Below are 6,841 nucleotides of genomic sequence, written 5' to 3' on the forward strand. Positions count from 1 at the left end.
AATATTGCCACATTCAGAGAAAACCAATGAAATATCAATGCCAGTCTTTGCTCGAGGCCCTTAAAAAATTTAAAGATCTCCACTTTGCTGTGCTTGTTTTTTAATTATTTTACTTTACCTGTCAGCTACTATCTCAAAAATTATGAGCTGTTCACTTTCTCACCTCAGAGGAAATCTCTTTCTACAACTTATATTCTATCTCCAAGTATCTATAGCCATCTTTCTTGGCGCGCGCGCGCGCGCGCGCGCGCACACACACACACACACACACACACACACACACACACACACACACACACACACTAAATGCAATTTTATATAAAAAAGAATCTTAACAATATTGAACCATATAGAATATTATTTCAATGTGAAAGTGGCATTGAATATAATAGATTAACAATAAAACTGTTAGAAAAGATAGACCATTAAAAAATGAACATCTGTCCTCTCGCCAGGCGTCCTCATTAGAGTGACACCGTCTTTAAACCCTACGTGGCAATCCCTGATGCACCGCCGTGATGCCCAGGGAAGACAGGGTGACCTGGAAGTCCAACTACTTCCTTAAGATCATTCAACTTTTGGATGATTACCCAAAATGCTTCATGGTGGGAGCAGACAATGTGGGCTTGAAGCAGATGCAGCAGATCCGAGTGCTCCTATGAGGGAAGGCTGTGGTGCTGATGGGCAAGAACACCATGATGCGCAAGGGCATTGGGGGGCACTTGGAGAACAAGCCAGCTCTGGAAAAGCTGCTGCCCCACATCCAGAGGAATGTGGGCTTTGTATTCACCAAGGAGGACCTCACTGAGATTAGGGACATGCTGCTGGTCATTAAGGTGCCAACTGCTGCCCATGCTGGTGCCATCGCCCCATGTGAGGTCACTGTGCCAGCCCAGAACACTGGTCTGGGGCCGGAGAAGACTTCTTTCTTCCAGGATTTAGGCATCACCACTAAAATCTCCAGGGGCGACATTGAAATTCTAAGTGATGTGCAGCTGAGAAAAACTGGAGGCAAAGTAGGAGCCAGTGAAGCCACACTACTGAACATGCTGAACATCTCACCTTCTCCTTTGGGCTGATCATCCAGTAGGTGTTTGACAATGGCAGCATTTACAACCTGGAAGTGCTTGACATCACAGAGCAGACTCTGTGCTCTCGCTTCCTAGAGGGTGTCTGAAATATTGCCAGTGTATGTCTTCAGATTGCTTACCCGACTGTTGCCTCAGTGCCACATTCTATCATCAATGGGTACAAGCAGGTCCTGGCTTTGTCTGTGGAGACTGAGTACACCTTCCCACTTGCTGAAAAGGTCAAAGCCTTCTTGGCTGGTCCATCTGCATTTGTAACTGCTGCCCCTGCGGCTGCTGCCACCACTGCTGCTCCTGCTGCTGCCGCAGCCCCAGCCAAGGCTGAAGCCAAGGAAGAGTAGGAGGAGTCAGACTAGGATATGGGATTTGGTCTCTTTGATCCCTCGGAGCAACCAACTCAGCCAGTTTAATTTGAGAAACATGGAAATAAAAGCTTACTTCTGCTTAAAAAAATCCTGCTAGTGACCCACTGAGCCATCAAGAAGGGGCAGAGTGAAAACACTGCTTTTGGGTGAAGTGACATGTGCTGTCTGCTTCAATCGGTATTGTGACAAGAAAAAACTGAGCATTCATGATGCTCAGACTTGGAATGAGAACAGAAATACATAGTTTAGTTGTATCCAGGACATGTAAATAATTCCTACACATAAAATTTTTAAAAAGACATCAGCCTCCAAAAAATGGTTAAAAAAACTTGTACAAACACAACAAATGGAATGTATATCAATAACCAGTAAATGTATGAAAAGATGCTCGCACATCACAGAAATACAAATGAAAACTATGACATACTCACTAAAATGGCCAAATTTACACATGCAAATTTACATTTTTAAAGAAAACTATACCAATGGTAAAGACTCAAAGCAATGGGAGCTTTATTTCACTTTTATTGGAATCTAAAATGATGGTTGATATGGATGTTTCTTAATAAAATTGAACATAAAACTAATCACGATCCATTTACTTCCTTCCTTGGAACTGAAAATTTGAGAAATTAAAGCACATGTCCTCAAAAACATTTGAGTAGAGAATTTTTGTTGCAGCTTTATTCAAAGTAGCTAAAAACTACAAATATACTGGGTGCCCATCAACAAAAGAATGGAAAATAAATTGTGGTTTATATGTACAATGAATTTCTACCCAGCAATAAACAGGAATGAGCTAGCAGTGCATAAGGCAACATGGAAGAGTATCATTACATTGGGAAAAATTAGATACATGGCACTCTGTGTATATGAAGTGCTAGAACAGACAAAACTCATCTGTGGTAATGAAAATCAGAGCAGTAAGTGTCTGGTGAAGAGAACTGACTGGATAAAGATGAAAGGGATCTTTCTGAAATAATAGAAAATTTAATACATTGGAGTGCCAGCTACAGGGGAATATTGTGGAAACTCATTGAATTGTGCACATAAAGATTGGAGAACTTTAGCGTATGTAATTATATTTCACTGAAAAGTTTAAAAAAAAACAGAAAGCAGAAGCAGGAGGAACAGCTGGTAAAACATGTTTATGTCATTGTTCCATGTGCTGCTATTTTCCTTTGACTGTGAAGTGCTATTTTTAGAATGTAAACCATAGAGGCAGGAGCTACATCTCTTTAAGTTGCTTCATATAATACCAACACCACTGCCAATTATTATCAGATTGAAAGAGGAGGAAGATGATAGCTGATGATTAAAAAACCTCGAATTTTAGTGGGAAAAAATAACAGAAGCTGAGATGATAGTATCTTAGAGCATTTCAATTTATGGCACATCATTTGGGAAGCAATTTATACCACTGGAGTGTGCAGAACATCAGTTAAACAACTGCTACCTCTTAAGAGTAAGTTTGGGTTTCTGTTCTTTGCTGTGGAGATCAAATCATGCCATCTGTTATATGCATTTAAAACAGATGACTCACCACTGCTGGTGTTTTATTTTGTCTGTCAAAATGAGGGAAGGTAGGGCAATAGGTGATATATAGATGATATTTCAGTGTTGTCTGAGGAGTAATAAAACATGAAGACCTATGACCTGCTCATCCTTTTTAAAGCTGACATAATTAAACTAAAAGGATCAGTTAGAACTCCTACTTTATGACCAACAAAACCTAAAAATAGGAAATACCTTGAATGGGTCAGCAAAATTGATTAGAAAAAGAGGGGGATCTCTTCTGTAGTATTGTTAATTGATGTCCATGGGACAGATTGCATCTTGGGAGAACAAAGTCAAAGATTACTCAGTAAGCTCAAAAGGTGACAGAAAAGAGCCAAGCAATGCAGATAGGGAACTCATAGATCTAGTTGAGAATTTGAAAAGGAGAAAGTCATCTTTAAGCCAGTGAGATGGCTCATCTGGTAAAGGTGCTTGCCACCAAGCCTGATGGCCTGAGTTCAATCCCTGGACCCCAAATGGTGGAAAGAGAGGTCAGACTCCCACAAGAGCACAGACATCACAGACACACACACAACACACAAGTACCACACAGAGAAAGAGAGAAAGAGAGAAGAGGAGAGCAGAGAGAGAGAGAGAGAGAGAGAGAGAGACTTTTGCAGGCCCAAATAAATGCAACAGTTTAAAAAAATCACAGTAAAATACCTAAGTTTTCAACTCCAAAGAAGTCAGTGGGAAAAAAAGGATGAGAAATCTTACATGTATTTGGAAATTTTACCTCTAAATACCAATGAAAATCTTCCATAGAGAGATATATCAGAAAAATGGGACATATGCTTCACAGGAACATCAATAACCAGGATGATGCTCTAGCTTTTCTCTTGGATTTCCACTATCTATGCATTGAAGAACAGGTGCTTAGGTGATCTGCCCAGAGATACTAGAGAAATACAGTAAGAAATTACTCATCAGTCCATTAGACCAAAAGACTGTGGAGTTACTCTGTGGAGTACCAAACAAATGGAGATAAATGGAAATGACTGTTATTATTTTCAGTAATGCTGCCAAACTCATCTTGAAAGATCTTTTCAGCTATTATAGGCATTTTGGTACATTTACATTTTCAAGTTGTGATAAATAAATAACAACGTGTCCTTATGACAAGGTATCAGTAAAAAAAATATGGGGAAGAAAACAACACTTTGCAAATTATATTCCAATCTCCCTTTGCAAGATTTACGAATGATAGGTATTACAATACATCTGAATACAAATATCTGTTGTAAAATTTTATATGCAAAGCCAAGTGTATCAAGATCAATAGTGAATCCTAGTGTTTCAGCAATAATCATACACTAAAGAGTATATTTTAAATTAATCAGCATAATAATAATCACGAGGGTATCTATTCAGCAAAAAAAAAATAGCAAAAAACTAAAAGTAATATATGCCCAACATTTGATTACTGAAGAAAATCATTACACTTCAATGAAAATGCCAGTTAGCCTGATAAGAATTATTTTTCAATTACAAATATATATGGCCAATAACATTCATCCAATACTGCCTTCCCAAATTATGGAAGGTACAGTTCGACATTTATATAAGCACAGTTTCATACCCTTCAACAAAATGCTGTTTCTTGCCCATGCTATCTGATATAATTCTGATATAATCCTAGCTATTTTATAGCATGAAATGCTGTGAATGAAGCTTATTACAAGTTAGTAGTTCCTATTTTATACATATCTTGTACCCTGCTTCCATTTGTTTGTTCCTCCATGCATAGACATGATAATTTCAGCAGATGGGCCAGTCTAGATATGTGCCAGAGAGTGCCTCATCTCTGCCAGGATTCCCTCATCTATCTTGGAGTCATATCATTTCCAGTTTCATTACCAGGCCAAAAAAAAAGCACAGAATTTTTAGGTGTGAATATAGATCCCATTCATCATGACCAAGGTTCTAACCTGTCAGATCAGCCTGGTCTAAGCTTTGGCCTGCAAATAGTTGTGTGCGATTGCAGTATGTAAATTTTCCCAGAATCCCTAGGGGACTTCTAAACAAATCTTAAGCTAATTGTGGCAAATTTTCAAAATAGTGCTTGTTGAAAAGTCTTTTCTGTTAGTTTGAGAAGGAGTGATATTATTTCTAACATCAAGCCACATTTTGGAATCTACTATAGGAAAGAAAAATCAGGAACCCAGTTGAAGCCAATTTTAAGAAAGACTAAAGTGAGGCTAGAGAGAAGGCTCAGTGATTGAGGGCACGTGCTGTGCTTTCAGAGGATCCAAGTTTGATTCCCAGCCCCCACACACTGAGCCACAACTGGCTGTTATTTCAGTTGCGGGAGATCAGACACCCTCTTCTGGTCCCCTGAGGCACTGCACACAAGTGGTGCACAGACAGACATATGCAGCAAAACACTCAGACACATAAAATTAACAAAATTAAATCTAAAATAATAATAAGATTTGTAAAGGAAAAACCAAGTTAATGTAACCTAAATGTCTAACATTATAAAAGTAGTCAAACAAATTATGCTATATCCATCCAAAAGGATTGAAAACATTAAATACAAATGATAGTTTCAGGGCATATAAAGGACATTTCAAAGAATATTTCATGATATTAAAATACCCATGACACCATTATAAGTTCAACAGAAATCTTTCAAAGCTGCCTATATAATTTGATATATTTCTTGAAGACAGTATGAGAAATAGAATAGGTTGGAAATATATACATGCACACACCCATATCTGCAATATATGATAATATATTGTGTGTATGTAGATCAAAGTACTTACATATATATGTATACATGTAAACAGACCTTTTTAACATTTTAACTGTTTGTACTTATTTAGTGAGTACACATATGCCACAGTGCTCAGATGATGTCAAAGGACAACTTATAGGACTTAGCTCTTTCATTCTATCGTATAGGTCCTGGAGACTGAATTAGGGCCATCTTTCAAGTCCTAAATTTTTATTAATGATTACTGTGTGCATGTGTATGCATGCATGTGTGCATGGTATGCATGTAAGTACACATGGCATGCATGTGGAGGTCCAAGGAGAACTTTGTGGAACTGGTTCTCTCCTTCCACTATTTAGGTGTCTTGAGGACCGAATTGAGGTCACCAGCCCCGGTGTCAGACAACTTCACCTGTTGAAGCCATCCTACATTATTTATTGTTACCATGTATAAGAACCTCTAGAAGCTCTTGGGCCCAGGTCTTGTCTCAACAAGAGGACTGACATCCACGGTTGTCCTCTGACCTCCAAATGAGTTAGATAGCATACGTATGCCGCCACTCACACACACGAATGCACACATACATACGCATTATACATACACAAAAAGATCTTTTATATACAGATTTAGTTAATACAGCTAACCTATCCAAAACCATGACTTAGCACAATAATATATTAGCCTATTATATTAGGGTTCTCTAGAGGGACAGAACTAATAAAATGAATGTGTGTGCGTCTCTCTCTCTCTCTCTCTCGCTCTTGCTCTCTGCTCTCTCTCCTCTTAACTCTCTCTTCTCTCTCGTCTCAGTGTGTAGCGTGTGTGGGTTGTGTGTTGTGTGTGTGTGTGTGTGTGTGTGTGATGTGATGTGAAGAAGGGATATACATACATGTGGATTCTTAGGATTGAACTTACGTCAACAGACTTATACAGCAAGTGCCTTTCCCCACTGGGCCATCTCACCAGCCTGAATTATTCTTACTTCTATTTTTATTCTACAATAAACATTATCTGTGAGCAAAAGATAAAGCAATCATTAATTCAAAAGATGTTCTGTGTTTTACAATAACTGGTATATTGTCTCTCATTTTTCTTTGTCCTCATTTACAACA

At 38.4% G+C, this 6,841-nt stretch overlaps 1 pseudogene; it reads left to right on the plus strand.

Annotated features, from left to right (window-relative positions):
- Window positions 1-469: 469 nt before the first annotated feature.
- On the plus strand, window positions 470-1,444 carry LOC100768075 (annotated as a pseudogene).
- Window positions 1,445-6,841: the final 5,397 nt, after the last annotated feature.

Source organism: Cricetulus griseus, chromosome X (genome assembly GCF_003668045.3).
Source record: "Cricetulus griseus strain 17A/GY chromosome X, alternate assembly CriGri-PICRH-1.0, whole genome shotgun sequence".
NCBI classification, from domain to species: Eukaryota; Metazoa; Chordata; class Mammalia; order Rodentia; family Cricetidae; genus Cricetulus; species Cricetulus griseus.